The sequence below is a fragment of the Protopterus annectens genome, chromosome 17.part0 (genome assembly GCF_019279795.1).
Source record: "Protopterus annectens isolate FY-2018-M chromosome 17.part0, PAN1.0, whole genome shotgun sequence".
NCBI lineage: Eukaryota > Metazoa > Chordata > Ceratodontiformes > Protopteridae > Protopterus > Protopterus annectens.
The window spans coordinates 147,718,381-147,742,268 of record NC_056751.1 but is presented as its reverse complement, the minus strand read 5'-3'; positions in this window follow the sequence as shown (position 1 = coordinate 147,742,268).

Here is a 23,888-nt window from a genome sequence, read left to right as displayed (position 1 = left end):
AAATGGACAATTCTTTGGCTAATTTGGACACATGTTGAGAATAAAACTGATGCTTATTAAATTGTTCAGCCTCCAAGCATATCCCTTGAATTTCTGACAAATTATTAGTAATGATTCTGTCATAATATTTAAGCAAACAATTAACAAAAAGCATGGATGCTGAATGTTGTGCTTCTGCCCAATCCTTAGATAACTCCTCATCAATATGTGCCACCAAAGGTTGTAGTCGTACCCTCAACCCCCTTGGTGTAATGTTTTTAGCTTGATAGGCTTTAAATAGCTTCATATGCCACACATTTGTGCGTAGAGTTTTCATGTGTCTCCCCAATTTAGTAAAGACGTAACCACATTTTTGTTCATCATTCACTATAAATTCCCTATTTTCAGAACTGGCATTGTTGGTCAAACCAAACACCTCCAAATTGTCCTTATCAGCTGACAATCCCAATAGGATATCATTTAAATCCATGATAGAATAATTGGAAAAAAGTCCTATGATAAGAAAAACTTGTATATGAAAAAAAAAAAATTTTTATTATGTTCTTTGCAATTTCTGAAACAATTTCAGACTGAACAACCAGTATGCTGACAATCACCAGTAGAAAGGAATACCAAATCTATCTATAAAAAATTGAAAATTGTATAGATTTATCTAAATAATAATGTCTGGGCCCAAAACCCAAAAATGCCACTATGCAATATATTCGAAAATAGCACAGTCTATACCTGGCCCCAACTTTTAACAATTCAAAAAAATATTGTTGAGTAGATTGAACCAAAAAGCTATACTAATTTCCTGTAGAAAAATACCAATGATTTGTCTTATTCCAAAAATATATAGGTCCAAAAATATTTGAAAAATAACCAGAATGACATTCGTCTCATCTGGTGCTCCTATGGCCCATCTAGGATCCAATTAGTGTAAAACAGAATGGTCATAGAGCTTGTAATATACAGCTCCTCTAGTAAGAAATATGCATCTGCCAACTTTCTAAAATTGAAAGTTATTAATAGTTATTATAAACCAGAATGACCTTCGTCTCATCTGGTGCAGATATACTCCATAAAGAGCAAAATCAACAGCCTTAGAAAATATTCAACCAGAACGACCTTCATCTCATCTGGTAATATATTGGACAAAATTCCCCCTCGATAAAGTGTTGGAGAATGTCTCATTCATAATAAAATATACTTTCCCCAATGTGGACATAATTTGCCTCTTATATAAATATATAATTGAATGTTACTGAAAATGTTCCAGAAATATAAATTCAATTAAGATAATAATCAGTGTGTCCCAACCAACAATGCCAAACTGCATCCAAATATCAGTGAAAGGCAGTATATTCTATCACTTTTATTAATTAAAACTCCAAAGAGCCTGAATCTATCCTGTTTGAAAATATTGGCCCTATATAATAAATAGTGAATGTCCAAAACAATAATATTTTAGTATAAGTGGTCTATATTTCCAAAAGTTGCAAAAATGATCCCCACTATAGCCATAGGTGAACTACTCCTCTTAGTTCCACCATAGTTCTTCAGATATCCTAACAAGCACACCATGCTGTTACAAAAACCAGTAACTCATTCATGATACACCCACCCTACAAAACAGACAGAGGTCATAAAACGTTGTTAGACATTATGACCTGTGCCGGCCAAATATGCATATATATAGCGCTCTTCTATATTGTATCAAAATACAAATAGCCTACATAGAGCATATTGAAAATGTGAAAACACATGTCATCCTAACATTCACCGTATTTATATAATGTACATTCCCGATATTCATATAGCACTTGTATGACTTGGTCTGTGAAAAAGCGGCTAAGAAAATGACTTCAGTTTCATAATGTATACATAAAACAGTTGTTACACAAATTCCCGATGTTCATATAGCACTTGTATGATTTGGTCTATGAAAAAACGGCTAAGAAAATGACTTCCGTTTCATAGTGTATACATAAAACAGTTGTTACACAAATGACTGCATGTTAACATACCAATTTTTTAAATCTAAACTACTAGCTTTATCATGTCTTATATCCTCATCAAAATTGCCAAAAGCCCTTGCAAAGACTCGTTATAATATAACATACATATGTACAAAACAATCCCAAAATCTTAATATAATTGTGTCCATAAAGAAAAAATAATAAAAAGTCAAGATGGACAACGTCCCATGGACTGTGAAGAACTGTTGAACAGCTATCCCTCGTCGGAGACCAACTTTGGGTGATCCAACCCGAATTAAATGTTCAAAAAAAGAGAGAATCCCAATAACAATAATGCCCTCCAACGAAGATATATGTCGTTGTCTGGTTTGAAGTCGGGCTGTAAGAAACCAAAAACTGCTCCTCAAGAAATCAAAATATAAACAGTTCCAAACAGTACCTTGAAAAGAAGGACATATGTTGGCAAAAGTTATCACATCCAAACTGGAACACGAAAATAAATATTAAACAGTATCTCCCAAGTTCGCCGCATGTAGAATAAGGCCTCAAACCAAAACCCACATTCGCAACGTGTTGTCCTGACCTCGCAAAATCTTCCAAAATAGATTTAGTCCAAGCCCATCAACGACAGAACACCCAAAACTTTGGAAGAATTAAGGAAACCAGTCTTACTACTATAACCAAAAGAAAAAAAGAAAAACTTTGGGCAATGCGTGACTGGATAAAGAAGCATATGCATCCAGGCGTCCCCAGCGTGAAAAAGAGAACTGCGACTGCAACCAAACCCAGGAAGCTCACGCACGTCGGATCTGCAGCACGGTCCAAATAACAAAGCATCAAAAAACAACCAAAACGGACCAGCTGTGAGGATGCATATATATTTAATGCTTCAAATGCTTCAAATCATATCAGCAATGGACAAAACCATGCTGAGTAGACAAACCGGTTTCGGCTAATATAAGCCTTTTTCAATGCCAAATGTTCCAAAAAAAGTAAGACATCACAATTGTGAGCCCTACTTATAGTCCCTCTCTTAAAGAGGCAATGCCCAAATGAAATACAATAAGATGAATAATAAAAAATTAAAATAATTTGAACATCATAATTCAACCCAAATATTGGAAAATATGTTGTGTTGTTAATTTGTAAACAGCTTTATGTATGGGAAACCTTATTGCAACATACATATGTATATTTATTGTAGAATCCATTTATTATTATTTTTGTTATTATTATTTTTGTTTAACAACACAACATATTTTCCAATATTTGGGTTGAATTATGATGTTCAAATTATTTTAATTTTTTATTATTCATTTTATTGTATTTCATTTGGGCATTGCCTCTTTAAGAGAGGGACTATAAGTAGGGCTCACAATTGTGATGTCTTACTTTTTTTGGAACATTTGGCATTGAAAAAGGCTTATATTAGCCGAAACCGGTTTGTCTACTCAGCATGGTTTTGTCCATTGCTGATATGATTTGAAGCATTTGAAGCATTAAATATATATGCATCCTCACAGCTGGTCCGTTTTGGTTGTTTTTTGATGCTTTGTTATTTGGACCGTGCTGCAGATCCGACGTGTGTGAGCTTCCTGGGTTTGGTTGCAGATACATTTCATTTATGCCAGCACAAACCATTAACTTATTTGCTAGTTATGTCTTTTATTTCTCACATTTTCTAACGTTTGCATTGTTCAAGGGTTATCTGGTGTTTTCTACCTGGGCTCCTTCAGAATACATATTCTTCACAATAATAGATAGTTTCATTAAATAAGATCTAATAAGTAAAATAAGTGATTTGCTTCTTACAGTGACACATTTAAAGGTTTAATCTCATAAAAAATATAACAAACACATAGACCATGGGTGATCCACAGGTAATGGAATACTTGAAATATAATGCAAAGAGGTAGTTAAGCATCAAGACTGTTGGTGGAATACAAACTACTTACAAATGCATAGCATGAATGAAGCTGACAGCATGACATGTGCAGTACATAACATCTGGCAGTGTATTAAAATATTGTTGAAGACAGCTATGAATCATCTGAAAGTTGATAAGATACAGATTAAGCATCCATACTTAAGTAAATGATGTTACAGTGCAATTCTATATAGAGAAGGACATCCACATGCAAAAACACACTCAAATTGAAATACATGTTTACACAGACCACACTTGTTTATTCATAAGCAAGGGGTCTACAGATGTATTTACACAAGGTATAACCAACTACCTACAAAGTACTGCGGTGGTGGTGCTGCGGTAGCATTGTCGCCTCACAGTTAGACGTTGCCCATTTGATTCTCAGTTAGAGCATCTTCTGTGGGGTGACTTGCATGAATGGGCGTTCCTTCGTTGAAGGTTGTGCGTTAGGCCCGGCAAGCCAGCATGCAAAAATCTACTGCCAATCATTAGCGGACCGGAGTTCTGCTGTGGCGACCCCTAACTGGGAAAAGCCGAAAGACACACACACATAACCAACTACCTACAAAACTAAATAGTCTCACAGCCTTTTAGTATTACTTCAGTATACAGTTGGCCCAATGCTTTCCTTGAAATGCAACTGTGAAATCTAACACCTGAGCTAATGCCCAAAAGAGATGTTCAATGCAACAAAACTGTAAGGCTATACACAGGGAACACTTCATTACGAAAATGCAAAGGAAAACAAGCATGCAGGAAGCTAGCATATCTTTTATGGGACAACATATTGTTCACACCTTTGCATACTGGTTGCTGTAAAACCATTTTTTTATACAAAATGTTTTTTTACAGACATTTCACTGAAAAACTATTAACAGCAATTAGAAACTTGCTCTGAGAGAAATACATTTGACTTCTACATTGTTATTAATTTGCATATAACAGCATTTATATACATTTTAATATAAGCTGTTGTCTTCTGTGCTATATGAAACAGTTTAGGGGAGAAGACTGTTAAAACGCCTGAATCGGCTCAACATCTGTTACCTTAATTATTCAGAGATACTTCACTAATTACTGGAAAATAATATTAATGAGCAGATTTAACTCTTCCTAATGTTCTGCATTTGTTAGTGAAATATGTAATTTTATTTTATACTAAACTGACTTTTAAATCATTTCAAGCATTTTTCATCTCCCATTAGTATGGTGAATACAAAAACTTGATCTGCACATTTCAGAATATGGCAATGAAAATTATTATAAGCAAATTTGTAAGTACATAATACTTAAAATATAATCATAAAAGAATGCTTCCTGTACAGAAGTTAGATGTTAAATGTATATTCCAGGTACTACAGGTATTGCTAGTAACATACATACATTCATAATACAAATATTCACTTAAAACACTCACTCATTTGTAGATTTACTCTCATGCATAGATACATAGAACATATTCACTCTCTTAACTGTTAATATACATATCAAGCATCTACTCATAATTTACAAACACAAAACACAGTTATATGTATGCACATCCATGTAAATACAATGTAATTAAATATGTCATTTAAAATTGCAGCACATTTTAATTATACTTCCATATTTTATTACTTTCACCTTTGTTATTAAATGAGTTTTAAAAGTTTTATGATAAGTGATCTTGATATGTATTGGTGTTATGATGCCTGTAGGTTAATGTGTTATAAGTGCTGTCAGTTGTATTTATTTCCTCCATATAAATGCTTACATACTAGGCTATTTATAGTATTTTCTATAATATGACTAATTAGAAGAAATGACTATATAAAATGTCTTGACCAAACAGAGAAATTTAATGCATTACTTCTGGGATATTTTTGATATATTCAGAAATACATAAAAATCACTTTTTATTAACATTTCCAACTTTATATTTCTATGATCTTAAATATTAATATTTCTCAAATTAATACATTGTTGTTTTCCTTTTAACATGACTTGAGTGTGCTCTAAATCGTTATAATTAATAATAATGTTTTAAATTAAGAAGCAGTAGCAACTGTTTAGCTTGGTGACATTGGAAAGCATTGCCTGGTGTTTGATTTGTATGATTATACCATCAAATCAAGGAATTATCATTCCATGATGGGAGGTTTGAATGTATATAGGTTTGAAAATTTTCTATCTTTTTTTTTTTTTATATCTGTCCATAAAAAGAAGATATGTCTTACCATAACATGCCATCTGTGTTGTTCATCTTCTTTCATTCATCACTGATGGGTTTGGTTCCAAGCCCTTGGAACTGAGTCAGCCTTTTTACCAAGCTCGCGCCAGCCAAAACAACTCTCGAGTGAAGTCTCTACCCAGAATGCCCTTCTCCCTGTTACCTCAGATCGAGTTTGCTAGAGAAAAAGAAGTAAAGCCAAGGCCACTTCTGTGCAAATACCCTAGGGCACCACTTAGACCCAAAGCATCCCCCAGGAGCCTTTGGAGGGGGAAGTAAGGTGGGAAGTGATGAATGAAAGAAGATGAATGACACAGATGGAACGTTAAGGTAAGACATAACTTCTTTATCTGATGTTGTTAATCTTCTTTCCATTCATCACTGATGGGACAGAATCCCAAGCTACCTTGAGGTCCATGGGCAGCCCTTATGGAAGAACATTCCTGAGTACCATCGAGCCAAAGGCAGCTCTCCCTCTGGAGACCAAATCTAACTTGTAACGATTGATAAAGGTAAGAGGTTTAGCCTAAGTAGCTGCTGCACAGATGTCATCCATGGAGGCCCTGGAATGGAAAGCTACAGATGTTGCCACAGATCTAGTGGAGTGAGCTTTAACCTTTGGCATAGGTTTTTTTTACTGAGGGAATAGATGAAACATATGCAGTCCTTAGCCATTTTGATAATATAACCTTGGAAACAGCCTCTCCCATTCTGGGTCCAGAAAAAGAGATGAAAAGGTTTTCTGATTTGTGGATAAGCTTGGTCCTGTCTAGGTAGAATCTCAGTTGTCTATATATGTCTAAAGAATGAAGACAGTACTCTTCTCTATTGGCAAAATTCAGAAAGAACACTGGTAGATCAATGGTCTGGTTCACGGAAAATTCAGAAACAACTTTGGGAAGGAAGGATGGATTCATCTGAAGTGATACTCTGTCCTTATGAAAGACCAGATAGGGCCTCTTGATACACAATGCCTACAGCTCTGAGACCCTTCTGGCAAATGTGATGGCTACCAAGAACAAGCATCTCCAAGACAAAAACTTTAGGTCATACTTTACAGCAGGTTCAAAAGGTTTTTGAGTCAAAGACTGAAGGACTAAAGTGAGGTTCCATGGTTCCACGGACTGTCTGATAGGAGGCCTGATATGAGAGGTCCTCTTGAGGAAAGCCTTGCAAAGACATAAAAAGATAAGAGGGGTGCCATCTATACCATTGTGGAAATTGGAAATTGCCACTAAATGTACTCATACGGTAGAGGCAGAGGCTCCATTATCAAAAAACTTAGCCAAGTATTGAAGCACTGCAGTTACTGGAGCCTAATACAGGTCTAGCAAGTTATCCTTGGACCAGACAGAGAACCTTTTCCATTTATCCTGATATAGTTTTCTGATGGATGGTTTATGAGAGGCCAGAATGATGTCTCGAACAGGCGAGGAGAGATTAGCTTGCCTGGCGACTAGTGGAAGTGGAGAAACCAAGCTGTCAGCTTGAGACTGGACAGATTTGGGTGACTCAATCCTTGGGGGTGAGTAATCAGATCTGCTAGAGGGTCCAGAATCCACGGCGGGTAAACTAGGTGAGGCCGAAGGAAGGGGAACCAAACTTGTCGAGGCCAGAATGGGGCTATGAGGATCATGTTGCATCTCAACTTAAGAGCTTTCTTTAGAAATTGTGGAATTAGGGGGATGGGAGGATAAACATAAAGAAGTTCTGTGGGCCAATCGTGGATCAGAGTGTCCCTAGGTGACTCTCCCTCTGGGGGAAGTAGGGAAAAATAGCTGCTGCACTTGTTTGATGGGGAGGTGAAAAGATCGAATCAAGGCTGGCCTCAAGTGGCTGATGATTTCTGATGCCACCTCGGGGTTGAGAGACCATTCGTGAGGCATGAGAAAGCCTCCGCTCAATTTGTCTGCAATCATGTTGGAACTCCCCAGGATATGCATTGCTATCAGAAAAAGGTTGGAAGCTATCGCCAACTGCCAAATTCTCATGGCTTCTGGACATAGGGGGTAGGACTTGGTTCCCCCTTGCTTGTTGATATACCAGACCACTGACATATTGTCTGACTAAATTGCAATTGTCCCAGAAGGGAGAGCCAAACAGAAGGCCTGCAATGTTAACAGCACAGCTCTCAGTTTCAGAACATTGATATTTAGGTGGGCCTCTGAGGTGGACCATGTGCCTTGGACAGTCTTTCCCTGGAAATGCCCCCCACCCAATCGGGGAAGCATCCATGGTCACAATGGCTGTGGGTGGAGGTGATTGAAATGGGTGACTCCAAAGTTCTACTTCTGGCCTCATGCACCAAAGGAGGTCCTGTTTGCAGGAGTTGGTTATTTGAATCTGGTAACCAAGAGGGTGATAGTTTGGGAACCACTGACAAAGAAGGAGCCATTGCAGGATCCACCTATGTAGCTTTGCTAGAGGCACTATCGGGATTAAAGCTGCCATAGAGCTTAGGGCCTGAAGAACTTCCCTTGCCGAGACGTTTGTTTGAAGGAGTATCACTCGGAGCTGAAGCCTCCGTCAGTGGAATCTGTGACTTGGAAGTGATACTAGACAGGACTGAGTATTGAACACTGCTCCAATGAACTCTATCTGTTGTGTAGGAGTAAGGTTTGACTTCTCCCAATGTATTGTTATTCGCAACACTTTTGCCAGATAGAGAGTATAGTGCACGGCTGTTACCAGAAGATGCTTGGTGGGGGTGGTGAGGATCCAGTCATCCAGATATGGAAACACCCAGAATTTTTTGAGTCTCAAGTGAGCTGTGACCACTGCCATGCATTTTGTGAACACTCTGGGGGCTGTAGAGAGACCGAATGGCAATGCACAGAATTGATAATGACTGTCCCCTAGCCAGAAGCGAAGCAGACTGCTGGATCATTTGTCCATCTTGATGTGGTAATACGCATCATGGAGATCTATAGAGCACATCCAATCACCTTCTCTTAAAAAAGGAAGAATGGACTGAACTGTGACCATCCGGAATTTGGTTTTGGGTGACAAGACTTGTTTAAGCCACTGAGATCCAAAATGGGTCTGCCGTCCCCTGTCTTTTTTGGCACCAAAAAGAATCTCAAGTAAAATCCTGATCTGAGCTGGTCTGGTGGGACTGGTTGGATGACTCTTTTTTGAGACAGCTTTAAAATCTCTTGACTGGGTGGAACATCGGGAAGTTTTCTTGGAAGATTCAGCTGACAAGAAAGGGGAATTGTGTAACCTCTGGAGATGATACTCTGCACCCAACGATCAGTGGTGATAGAATGCCAGGCAGCTTGGTGCAGAGAGAAATGACCCCTGACTACTTCCTGAGGTAAGCAATCAGGCTGCTCCTCAGGAGCGCTGATGAGGCTGTCCAGAGAAGGAATCCCTGCAGCCTTAGTTATGAGGACCCCCTCTGCCTCTATAGGGGCATCTTCTGTAATTGTTACCCCCTCTGCCCCTGGGGATATCAACACCATGTGTGGCAAGGAAAGTCCCCTGTGATTTTTTATGCCACATTTTTCCAGTCCTCTGATTCCTGCAGAAGGTATGTTGAGGGTTGGAAAACTGTAGGCCTACGGCAGAAAGGGTCTTTCTGTCTTGCTTACATCTGGCTAGTGTGTTCTTCACTTTGGAGCAAAAAAGTGCCAAAGCTTCTATGGGAGCATTCAAAAAGGAAGACTTGAAGGGATCCATGAGGACACAAATGTGCATCCAGGCATGATGCCTCATGACAATGCCCGAACCCGCTGCTCTATCCGCCCCTTTGGTCACATGTGACAGCAACCTCATGACCAAGTTGGATATTGATTCCAGGTTTGTGAGCTGCAAGGCCACCTTGTCCCTGACCGCATCAGACAACTGTCCTGTGAGTGTCCCAGAGAGTTCATAGATCAAGTCCCTCTGGCGCATCGTAAAATGTGCCAAATAATTCAGAGACCATATAGCAAAGGTCCCTGATGCAAAAACATGCTTCCCAAGTCTGTCCACTGACTGGGACTCCCTGTTGGGTGGGTGGAAAGCGGGACTTTACTCATCCAAGTCCTTCTTTGTGGCCGCCACCGCCACCGCCATAGCATCAACTGGTAACCCTTTGGATGAATGCGGGTTCTCCTTGGGAGGGGAAAGAAAGTACGGTTGTGTACACTTACCATAAATGTAGATGTTCGAGTGTATTCACTGTTGCAGTCATTACATTTGGGTTATCTGCTTGCAGTAGTCCTCAGTCAGCCTGATTAACAAAGTCTTGGGCCCTGCGTCGGTTGCTGTCCCTTCTTCTATGAAGCCAGGTCATCAGGGGTATAAAACATGCAGCTGACACCATTACATCAGTTTTTCTTGCCCCAGATGTCAGGTGCCCCCCAAATGGGAAGCGATTACATCTATAATACAAGGATATACCTCCAACAAAAAATCAAATACACCAAAAAGCTTTTTGAGCATAGTAAGTGAGAGTAGAGGTATAGCTAAAAGAAGAAAGGGGGCTGGAGGGAGGATAACCAAGACTGCAACAGTGAATACACTTGAACATCTACATTTATGGTAAGTGTACATGACTGTACTATGTTCTTCGTGTTTTACTGTTGCAGTCATTACATTTGGGTAGATTCCTAAAGCTAAGGTTGGGAGGAGGAATTTGAATAGAATTAGGACCAGCTATAAGGCCCTGCAAGACTGCAGAGGCAAAACCAGCTCTGGATTTAGAGAAAATTGGCAAATGATAATGCTTGGTGAAAGTATGTACAGAACTCCAGGTAGCAGCTTCTAGGATGCCCCTTGTAGGGATGCCCCTGAGAAAGGCTGTAGAGGTAGATGCAGCCCTGGTTGAATGGGGTCTGATGCCCTGTGGGATAGGTTTTCCATGGTGCTTATAGCAGAAATGAATGCAGTGGCCTGTCCATTTTGAAATGGTTTGCTTTGAAATAGCTTTCCCCTCTGTCCTGCAGCAAATGCCATCAGCAGTTGTTCAGATTTCCTTTGAAGTTTAGTCCTGTCCAAGTAGAATCTAAGTTGTCTGTGCACATCTATGGAGTGCAGTATCCATTCCCCTTTGATCTGTGGGTTAGGAAAGAAGGTAGGCAAATGGATGGACTGATTAAGAGCCACATTGGATACCACCTTGGGCATGATGGAGGGATTGGTTCTGTGGGACACCCTGTCTGCATGAAAGATGATGAAAGGCTCCACTGCCATAAGGGCCTAGATACCCTTCTTGCAGAAGTGATTGCTAAAAGAAAAGCTGTTTTCCAGGAAAGGAATTTTAAATCTGCAGTAGCAGCTGGCTCAAAAGGAGGAAGAGTGAGGTTTCTCCAAGACAAAGTTAAAGTCCCAGGCTGGAGTTGGAGCTGTTCTTGGTGGCCTTAAATTTTTGGCCCCTCTGAGGAACTGCTTGAGCAGTGGGTGAGAGAAAAGGGGAGGCTATGTGCTATAATGAGCTGAAATGGCTAAGGCATGCATTTTTGATGGAGGAAAAGGACAAGCCCTTATGAAGCATCTCAAAATCAAATATTGTAGAATCTGAGGTAAATTGGGCACTGCTGTGCTTATCCCTTGAGATTGGTTCCAGGTACACAATCTTTTCCATTTTGCAGCATAAGATTTTCTAGTACTAGGCCTCCTAGCCTCTAAAATGATATCCATCACTGATTTACTGAGAGGTGGTAAAGGAGAGGTTAGGTAATTAGCCAGGCTGCTAGGTTCAAAGTTTGCAGTTGAGGGTGCAGAATCTGCTTCTCCTGCTGAGACAACAGGGAAGGAGTCTGAGGCAGGTGCCATGGGGCCAAGCATGACACACTGTGCAGGAGGGGGTACCAGTGTTGGTGTGGCCAGTCTGGTGCAATTAAAATTGTCCTTGGCTTGTCCTGTTTGATCTTTAGTAGTACCTTGGAGAGCAGAGGCAGAGGAGGAAAGGCATAAACTGATAGTTTTTTCCAGCTGAAGGCTAGAGCATCCACTTTCTTGTGCAAAATGTGTCCAATTGATGATTCTGGGGGGAGGCAAACAGGTCTATATCTGGGCTCCCCATTTGCTTGTCAACATGTTGAAAATCCTTGGTTCCAGTTTCCACTCATGTCGGTCCATGAGGTTTCTGCTTAGTCTATCTGCCAGTGTATTTAGTTTTCCTGGCAGGAAATGAGCTTGTAGATTCACTTGGTAGCTCAAGGCTGTATTCCACAATGACATGGCTAGTCTGCAGAGGGGAAAGAGTGTGTACCCCCCTGCTTGTTTATGTACCACATGGTTGTGGTGTTGTCTGTCTTTACCATTAGTTGTCCTGGAAGAATGTGGTCCTTGAAGGCTGTCAGAGCATTCTGTACAGCTAAAATTTCCTTTTGATTTATGTGTAGGTGCATTTGACTTGGGTTCCATTTGCCCTGAATGCACTTCCCTGCCAGGTGAGCCCCCCATGCATAGTCTGATGCATCTGTTGTTAAGGTTTGGGCAGTAGGGGGTAGTGTGAATGGTAGTCCCTTGTTTTGGTGGCAGACCTCTGCCCACCAAAGGAACTCTAGGCGTAGGCAAGGTATAATAGGAATCATAGCTTCTAGATCCTTTGAATGTTGACACCATAGGCTTTTGAGATACTATTGCAGTTTCCTCATATGCAGCCTTGCATATGGAATTAGAAGAATGCAGGAGGCCATGAACCCCAACGCTTGCAGTATTTGCCTTGCAGATAACTGGGTTTTTGTGGCCACTTGTTTGAAGCAGGTTGTCAAATGAGTCCGTTTCTCTTGTGTGAGGAAAGCCATCTGGGAAGTTGTATTTAAGCTTGCTCCCGGGAATATAATTTGTTGACAGGGTACCAAGTGTGATTTATTTTCATTTATGGTGTACCCCAGACAAGTCAGTACCCTTTGAACAAAGGCCAGATGATTTAAAAGTATGTCCTGGCTTTCTGCCTGAATTAGGCAATCATCCAGGTATGCATATATTTGAATATTTCTTTGCTTGCAGAATGCAATGACTGGAGCTAGGCACTTTGTGAATACCCTGGGTGCAGTAGATAAGCCAAAGGGCAGTGCAGAGAACTGATAGTGCATGTAGCTTGCTTTGAAGCTGGGGATCTTCTGCAAGACTCCCTGATAGGGATGTGCAGGTATGCTTCTTTTAAGTCTAGTGTTGCCAACCATGCATCTTTGCCTAGCATATGAAGCAGCTGGTGAAGAGTCAGCATCTTGAACTTTGGAATCACCAGAAAGGTATTTAGAATAGAAAGGTCCAGGAAAGGATGCCATGTATTGCCTTTCCTGGGTACCAGACAAAGTCTTGAATAGAAACCTTGTCCCTTTACCTCTTCTGGTACCAACTGAATAGCCCCCATGCTTAAGACAGACATTACTTGATTTTGGGCCTCTGCCCACTGATTTGGGGGTAGATCTGGCCACCCGCTTGGTGTTGGTAAGGTGTGGAAGTGAAATCTGTATCCTTGGGACACTATATTTAAAACCCAATTGTCCTGGGTAATGAGTTCTCAGTTTTTGGCCTGCAGACCAATCTTTCTGCCTAAAGGAGCGTTCAGTTGCGAAGTGCTTGAAAGTTTTAAAAGCAAGTCATTGAGACCGTTTTCCATAGGGGGGAGTCTTACTACTGCCTGATTTGGGTGCAGAAACCCCCCACTGCTTAGTCTTATGTGTCCCCTGGGACTGAAACCTGGGGTTTCTGCTGTGTCTGTGTTTGGCTTGAGAAAACCTGGAAGGGGCTGGAAAGGACCAATTCTTAAAGGGCCAGTGCCTACTAAATCTAGAAGGCTGAACTTGTAAGAAATCTTTAACAATTTGCATAGATTTAGCTTTATCTTCCCTCTTTTTAAGAACTTCCTCAGCCTTGTTGCCAAACAGGTGGTCCTGATTTAAGGGAGCATCCAACAATTTAGCTTTAATATGATCAGGCAAAGATTGCTCCTTAAGCCAAGCATGTCTTCTGAGCACAGACCCAGTAACAGCAGCCATGCAAGAGGCCTCTAATGAATCAAATCCACATTGCAAAATATGTTTTCCAACCTGTTCAACAGAATGCATTAAATCCTGTAATTCTTTATTTTCCACACAGTCAGGAACCAACATCATTTTCTGTTTAAGCAATCCAATAACATGTTGCTGATACTTTAACATATGAAACTGGCAGCTTAAAGCCCTAATGGCAAAGGTTGCAGAAGTGTAAATCTTCTTACCACATCTATCCAGCGCCCTGGAGTCTCTATCAGAAGGGGTAGGATTTTTAGTAGTAGAAGCCTTAATGCCCTTGGGTCCCTGTGAAATAGTCTCTGGATCCGCAATAGGATTTTTAAAAAGGAACTTGTGTGAATCAGGAACCCTGTAATATCTGTCAGGTTTTCTGGGAGCAAGAGGCAAAGAATCAGAGGCCAAACTAGACTCCGAAAAAGCATCATCAACAATGTCTAGTACAGGAGGAATAGCTAAAGGCCTATGCTGAGGCAGGAGTAAGAAATCCCTAAGCCTCTTTTTTGAATCAGAAACATCCTGGCTTTCCCAGTGGAAATGTTCCCTTAGAGTATGTAAGGTTTCACCAAAAGAAAAATCCTCTGGAGGGGAAGCAGAGGGAATACAGTCCTTTGCATCAGAATCCTCATAAGTAGATAAGGGCAAATCCAGATCATCAGAAGAATCAGAAAAATCAGAATCCTGGTCAGAAGATTCAAAAACAACTTCAGTCCTAGGTCTCTTAGAAGGGGGAGGTTGACTTCCCCTGATTAGAGTTATAAGATCTTCAGCCATTCTTATCATTTGTTTTTTAGGCATAGAGGCCTGAGCATGTGGCCTGGGCGTCGGTTTTTTAGGCATGGTTCGAGATTTAGGCCTAAATGAAGAAGTTTAATATGCAAGTCCGTAGGCCTGAATGCACCCTCAGAAGCCGGTGCCTGCACAGTGGCTCCGGACCCATCCAAGGTACAGACATCCACGGCTTCCATAGTTGAAGCATCTCGGGGCATACCGGACTCTGAATGGGTCTCAGTAGAGGCCTGCAAATCACTCACTGAGTACCAGCAAACTGGCTACTGGGTTAGGAGAAGCGCCGTCGGCACTTTTGGACCTTGCCGGCCTGTCTCTGTCTTTATCTTTGTGTTTTTTCGAAATCCTGGTAGTCGGATGGCTAACTGATGACATTTCTGGATAATTAAACCAAGAACTGAAATATTTAGAGGCAGAAATATACTGACAATGGATAGTGCACTGATTAAATAAAGCACAAAACCGACAGCAAGGTACGTCGAGGTCAGGGCCTAGGCAAGGAATACAGTATGAATGAAAATCTTTATGAGGTATTTGCTTTCCACAAGTAATGCAATTATTAACTTTTACTGACATTGGTAAGGAGCAAGAAAAGGTTTCCCCAACAGGGTACTTAGCTTTAGTTGAAGACTTCAATTCTGAAACTTGAAAACGAAAATTTCAGGAGTCAGTCGACCAGCACTTGCAAACTGCTTCTGCTTCAGGCACCGCACAGCAAGAAAGACTGACGTAATGGTGTTGGCTGCATGTTTTATACCCCTGACAACCTGACGTCATGGAAGAAGGGACAGCAACTGACACAGGATCCAAGACTTTGTTAATCAGGCTGACTGAGGGCTACTGCAAGCAATTAACCCAAATGTAATGACTGCAACAGTGAAACACGAAGAACATTTCAGTCTGGTCTCTGAGGGATCACCTCAATGGAATCAGGGTTCTTCCAAGTGTGCTGTACAATGAGCTGGATGAGCTCATCAGCAGGCGGGGTCACCCAAGAGGTAGAAAGCCGGGCGTGAAAAGCCGATAGGAACACGGACTCCTCAGACAAAGGGTTGGAGGGCTTCCAGTCACCTCTCTGCTTTAACATTTCCAGGATGTCTTCAAAGGCAACATCATCAGGGGGTGACCGCAGGGACCCTTCACCATCATCAGTCTGTGTCTTCCATTAAGGACTCCTCAGGTGAGTCCATGTGCTTCCTCTTCCATATCTTCTTTCGAGGGGGCTCCTCAGTGGGGAGTGTCTGTGGGGAGTGGAGGACTCTGAAGAGCAGGTACCCTGAACAGGGGTGCCCTGTGGCTTCTCTGCCCAGTGTCCCTGGGGGGGGGGGGTTGTGAAAGCTGTAGCTCAGGGGGTGAAAACTGGGGTTCTGACATCAAAGGAGTGTTGCCAAAAGCAAGAGCCATCTCCATCGTGCGGAAGGCTGGTCTGCCCAAAGAGGGATGGGAGACCAGAACTGAGAAAGACAACCTCGGAACCAGGGTCACACCCCACTCTGATGAACCTGCCCCCACAGGAGGAGCCTCAAGCAAGATGAGCACAGATGAGGTTATTGGCGCCAAGGAGGGAACCAAAGAGAAAGACTGCTCTGTACCCCAGGCCGAAGCACCCATCCCCAATCCCCAGGCTGAGGAAGGACCAGTTCAGTGGGAACAGAAGGCCAAAGGGACAAACTCAGAGCCAAAGTGGGATGCACTGCAGACTCCGAGGTGATGGGTTCCAAGAAGGATGTCAGAGCAGAAGGCTTTGGAACCGAGATGGTTGAAGGAGGAGTGTAAGATGGAATCCATGGATAAGTCAACCCAAGCTCTGCAGGTGGATGGGTCCTAGAAAGTGTGTGGATCCCCCTGGATAACAACAGCTGGTCCACAGGACGCACTACGTCATGTTACAACAGGCTTGTGGTGGATCTAGTGGATACTCCAGATGGGGAGTCAGGACGTTCAATGAAATGGCTACATGCTTGGCCCAGAAACAGATCTATGGAAGAGGAGTATTGGGTCCGTCTTGCAAGGTCTACTGGCACTGAAGTTTCTAGTTTCGAGACCGGAAGTAAAGGGGTCAAATCAAGTGAAGTCGGTGCAACACACAAAAATCAAATAAAATTCCACTTAGCTGAGAGCTCAGCTGAAACGCGGCTTTAAAGCTACATGGCAAACGAAATCTGAGGTAACAGGGAGAAGGGCATTTTGGGTAGAGACTTAGCTCAGGAGTTTTTTTGGCTGGCGTGAGTTTGGTAAAAAGGCCGACTCGGAAGCAAATCCATCACTGTTGAATGGAAAGAAGATTAACAACATCAGATCAACAATTATTAGTACTTGGTTATTATATTTTAAGCTAAATAATTTTAAATCAGTGCATTTAAATGCTCTTATGAATGGTTACATATAATTTTCTCTCATTACACATCAATGGACTTAATAATCCATTGAAGAGGAGTAGCTTAAACAAATATTTAAGACTGCATAAAGCTCACATACTTTTCTTACAAGAAATGCATTTATCTGAAGATGACAGATTAATGTTAAAAGATTATTCAACTCTTGTGAACTCTCATTTTCCATCAAAAAAGGAGAGGCACTCTTATTCTTTGGAGAAATTCATTACTTATGCCTAAAATATTAAATTCCCATTCAGATAAAAATGGTATGTTGGGTTTAGCGGTAGTAGAAATTGACAAAAAAGTGTATACTTTTGTGAATGCTTACTGGATACCTGGATGCAGGAGATTTTAACTGTATTCTTTCTAGTAAAGATACAATTACTGATAAGGTTCCTAAGCTACCCTCAGTAGGTAAACACTTAGATCATTTTATTAATTCCTAACATTTGAGAGATACTTATGATATCAAATCAACTAACTAACTCACTTAACTTTACACACAGACATTACTGTTATAGATTTAGCACGCAAACACTGATAGTTTTTATTTCTAGTATTTTATTTACTGAAATTAAAGATGCATTGACAACTTCATATCCTTTAGCTGACCACGATGCTATTACATTTATGTTAATGTTAAAGCCAAGCAATTTGATTTACTATCACTAGAATCCCTGCTTATATAGTAAAATTAAAATACTTTAACAGATCAATACACTGAAATTAATAATAATAGAGAAGTTTCAGAAGTTATTCTCTGGGATTCTTTAAAAGCTTATCTATATGGAAGAACTAAAAATTGGTACATATGTAGAAAAAATAGTGGGATAAGGAGTTGATATCCTTGCAGTCTAATATAGATAAACTGAAATCCAATTTAAAACCCTATGACAAATTGTCAAACACTGAGTTGAAAATATAGAATCAATAAATCTGGAAAATTTAAAATTACAAACTTACTGAATAAACCCAAAAAGCTTGCACATGTTGGCTGTTAGATCTAAGAAAAAATAAATGCTAATCATATTAAATAATTTCCAAATAAGGTGAAAAAATAAAAAAGTGACTAATTTAAAAGACATACTACAATGCTTTAGGAAATATTATGAAAAAAAAAATAACAAACTTAGAAATCAGCAACATAACTGATGACTTTTTAAAAGGCAATATAAAGTTTAAATAACCAAAGAACAAAGATCCAAAACTGATAAGTCATTCTCTTTTAAGGAGTTAAAAGATCAAATTAATAATATTAAACCAAATCAACCCTCGGTCTTGATGGTATAATCCCAGAATTATATAAATTATTCCCAGAGGATATATTAGATATCCTATTCAAAAATTTTGAACAAGTTAAACATATGTCAACCACACCCCTTCTGGAAATATTCCCTGGTGTCTCCCATCTTGAAACCAAATAAAGATTCTAACTTATGTTCTTCTTACCATCCTATTTCATTATTAAATGCTGATTATAAAATATTTATGTCTATTCTTGCAAAAAGACTGAATCTTATTATGTCAGGATTAACAGATGGTGATCAGACTGGTCTCAAACTACATAGAAAGGTTCAGGATAACAAAGTTAGGCTTAATAATTTAATAGATCTGGCTAATAAAAACAAAAAAGAGCTAAATATAACAAGTCTAGCTATAAATAAGGCTTTTGATTCTATTAGTTTGTTCAAAGCACTTAATATGAATTTTCCACAGATTTTATAAATTGTATAACTAATCTATATAGCAACTCATTCATTGTTATTAAAATTAACTCTTTTCTTTCTAGCTCTTTCAAAATATTAAAATGTACAAACCAGGTTTGCCCCTTGTCACCTCTCTTATTTGCTCTAGCAACTGAACCTTTCACAAACTTTATTAGTTCTAATAGCAAAATTCAGGGATTCTTGACAGATGAAAGTTACTCCTGTAAAATTCAGTTATTTGCAGATCATCTTCTTCTTTCGGCTGTTCCCGTTAGGGGACTCCACAGCGGATCATCTGATTCCATTTCTTCCTGTCCTCTCCATCTTGCTCTGTCACACCAACCACATGCATGTCCTCTCTCACCACATCCATAAACTTTATCTTGGGCCTTCCTCTTTTCCTGTTACCTGGTAGCTTCATCCTTAGCATCTTTTTCCCAATATACTCAGCATCCCTCCTCAATGTAATCTTGCCTCTCTGGTTTTGTCTCCAAACCTTCCAACCTGGGCTGACCTTCTAATATACTTATTCCTAATCCTGTACACCCTCGTCACACCCAGTGCAAATATTAACATCTTTAACTCTGCCACATCCAGCTCTAACTCCTGCCTTTTTGTCAATCCCACTGTCTCCAACCCATATAACATAGCTGGTCTCACTACACTCTTGTAGACCTTCCCTTTCACTCTTACTGGTACTCGTCTGTCACAAATCACTCCTGATACTCTTCTCCACCCACTCCATCCTGCCTGTACTCTCTTCTTCACCTCTCTTCCACACTCACCATTACTCTAAACTATTGATCCCAAGTATTTAAACTCATCCACCTTCACCAACTCTACTCCTTGCATCCTCACCATTCCACTATCCTCCCTCTCATTCACACACATACATTCTGTCTTAGTCCTGCTGACCTTCATTCCTCTTCTCTGTAGAGCATATCTCCATCTCACCAGGGTCTCCTCCACCTGTTCCCTACTCTCACTACAGATCACAATGTCATCTGCAAACATCATAGTCCACAGGGACTCCTGTCTGATCTCATCTGTCAAACTGTCCACCACCATTGCAAATAAAAAAGGGCTTAGAGCTGATCTTTGATGTAATCCCGCCTCCACCTTAAACGCATCTGTCACTCCCACCGCAGACATCACCACGGTCACACTACCCTCGTACATATCCTGTACCACTCTTACATACTTCTCTGCCACTCCCGACTTCCTCATACAATACCACAACTCCTCTCCAGGCACCCTGTCATATGCTTTCTCTAAGTCTACAAAAACACAATGCAACTCCTTCTGACCTTCTCTGTACTTCTCCATCAACACTGTAAGAGCAAACATCGCATCTGTAGTGCTCTTTCCTGGCATGAAACCATACTGCTGATCACTAATCATTACTTCCCTTCTTAACCTAGCTTCCACTACTCTTTCCCATAACTTCATGCTGTGACTGATAAATTTAATCCCTCTGTAGTTACTACAGCTCTGCACATCATCCTTATTCTTAATAATTGGTATCCAAAACACTTTTTCTCCATTCCTCAGGCATCCTCTCACTTTCCAAGATTTCATTAAACAATCTGGTTAGAAACTCCACTGCCATTTCACCTAAACACCTCCATGCTTTCACAGGTATGTCATCTGGACCAACAGATGATGTTTTAATAACAAGTAGTGATGATGACACTTCAAAAGAAAATGTAACTAAGTCTACTAATTACTTTGAAAAAACATCAGGTTAAATGTTTAGCCCTGATAAAACAAAAACTTTACTTATTAATAAAAAAAATAATTATTTAAGAAACTATAAGAATTCTATTTGGGGCAATTCACAAATGAACTATCTTGGAATTATAATTAAATCTACTGTAAAAGACTCGATAGCAGTAAATTATATTAATTTAGTAGACACTGTTCCTAAAATAATTATTAATTGGAACAATTTTTCTTACAATGGAAAATAGACTTACTTTAATAAAAATGATAATCCTACCAAAAAATGTTTCTATCTACAATCACTAATTATTCTACCTCCTAAAATTCTTTAAGAAATTAAATTCTACTATCCCTAATTTTCTCTGGTTCCTCAATAAACCAAGAATATCCTTTTATTGGTATGTTAAGAGTTGGCAAGAAGGTGAATTAAGTTTTCCAAATGTTGAATTATATGCCAAATTCATCATTCTCAGTTTAATATCTCTATGGTTAAATTCCTTTTACCAATCCACTTGGAAATCCATTCATGAACAATTAATAAATAATAGCTGTTGTAGAATCTTTCTCTAATTTTGGAATTAATACATTTTACCAGGTCTTGAAAGACTTATGTTTAAGTGAAAAGAAAAATACTATTCTTCTCCCTTCACTGATTATATCCTGATAAATTTTACAAGATTCATGAGTTCTAATTATATAGTTAGAGATTTATTGTTTCAATTGTTCCCTATATCAAATACTCTGGGCTGTTTGGGAACCTTTAATATAAATAAAATGCTAGACTTTAGAGATGCAAATTTAACCTTTTGGCATCAATTGTCAATTGAAAATTAATCACATAATACAGATTATCATCTTTCAAGACAATGTTTAGAAGATAATTGGTTGACTATACAATCTTGCAAAAAATATGTTTGTGATAAAATCAAAATCTTCATGGATTTTCAAACAAAACACAGCATTCCTTGCTGGACATTTGATTTCATGTTTTAAGTGTGATTGGCAGTTTTTACTGTATTTATTGAAGTGTACTTTTCAATTTTCTCATTTCTGAAAAAGTTCTTACAATTAAAGAATGAAAGTGCTCAGATACACTTGTTCTGCATGTTACTTTTGCCTAGCGAATTTATGAAGTTTGTTTTATAATATTCCAAAGATACTTGAGTTTTTTCATAATCAGTAGTAACTCAAATAAGAATAAGTCATATATATCAATAATTTATAAAATAATAAACAAAAGAGTTTGTTTCTACAGATTCATTATTTTGGAATTACTCAACTAAGATTAATGAGAATGTCTTTTCTGATAAAGATAATGCTTATTTCTTAAATTTGCAGGAACATTTACTTATCTTTATTGGAAAATATATATATGGAGATTTCTTCACAGAGCTTTTTTAACTCTACATAAAGTGGCTTTAATATATAAGTATGGGAAAATTAATTGTTGGAGGTGTAATGAAGTTTCTAATGAAGACTGGTTTCATATGATATTGGATTGTAAAATAGTAACTCTTTTTTAGGTTGAATTTAGTAATTTTGCTCAAGCTTTGTGGACAGATAACTGTGTCATTTCTAACTCATTGATCTTATTAGATGCTCCAGTTCTAGATTCCATTCCTAGGGTGCAGGTGCCTCCTCCTGTGGTCCATTTTAGTTATAGCAAGAAAAACAGTCACAAAGAATTGGAAATGTAAAACTACCATTTCTTTCACTGAATTCATCAATTTAGCAAAAATGTCTGTAAATAAATTGTCAACTGCTAAAATGAAAACTTCAGATATTATTCACCAATTTAGATGTTGGTCAAAATTAAGTGATTTAGTTGATACATTTTAATGATTTAGTTTGCTGTGTTTGATTTTGTTGTGGACACCTGTAAATAGTTACATTGCACCTGTAAATAGTTACATTGTTCTATTTATTTTTTAAATAACTTTATACAATCTTTGTTTTAAAATTAATAAAAGTTGTTTAAAAAGCTTCCATTTTTTTCAGTTTTTGTATTGTCTTTTTAGTCTCTTCCCACATATCCTTAACTGCCATACCAGAATCATTTTTAAACCATACACTTAAGTATTTCATTTTATCATGTCCCCATAAATATGGATATTGCTAAACTAACTCATGTGTGGGTACATAATTTACCAGTAATGCCTTTGTTTTAGTTTCATTAATTTTGTATCCTGAAAAGATTTGAAACTGTCGCAAAATGTTCCACAACACAACACTGTAATGCCTCTTTCTGGTTTTGTCAGGTATAAAATAGTATCATTTGAAAATAGAGCCAGCTTTTCCTGACTACCATACCAATTACATCCTTGAATTTCTGAGTCCCTTACTTTCTTTCCCAATGGTTCTAAATACAATGCAAATAATAAAGGCAAAGAGAGCATCCCTGCCTGGTTACTTTAATTTTTGCCTCTGATCTCTCATATATCCTCCTAATCAACCTTGCAGTTTTCATGAAATGCAAATGCTTCCATTGCCCTGCTTATAAAGTCCCAGCTTACTCTGTCAAATGCTTTCTTTGCATCAAGACCCACCAAACAACAATGGCATTTTCTTACATTCTGCTTCTGTATGGATTGTCAATGTTTTGTTAACATTGTCATATATTTTCCACCCATCCATAAAACCACACCGATTCACAACTATCAATTCTGGCATTACATCTGCCATTCTTTTAGCCATTATAGACATGAACACTTTACAATCATGGTATTGTATTGAAATGGACCTGTATGAAGCTGGATCTAATGGATTGTTACCCCCTTTATGTACTACAGCTACCACTGCTTTCTTCTAGGATGTTGGTACTCCTCTTCATAAAAATACTGTTAAACAAAACCTTCCAGATCTTTATCAGTGTTTTCCTCCTAGCTTCAAAACATCCACAGGAATACCATTTATTCCTGGGGACTTTCCTGTAGATTAGTTATACATCACAATTTTTATCTCATCTCCTCTTATCCTAACTGTTAGTAATTAAGTCTCATCTACCTCTAACTTGGCATATTTAATTCTTCCATAAATGTTTCCATTTGTATCTTTTTTTGATTTCCATATTTCTCTGCTTTATACAGATTTTCATAGAATTTCTGAAACATTCTAATACCTCTACAGGATCTCTTGTCACCTTCCTTGTTATAGGCTCCTTAAGCCTGGTGACAGCCCTTTCTACTTTCTGTTGCCTGAGTCATTGTGCTAAAAGTTTTTGTGCTCTAGTGTTATTATCAAAAAA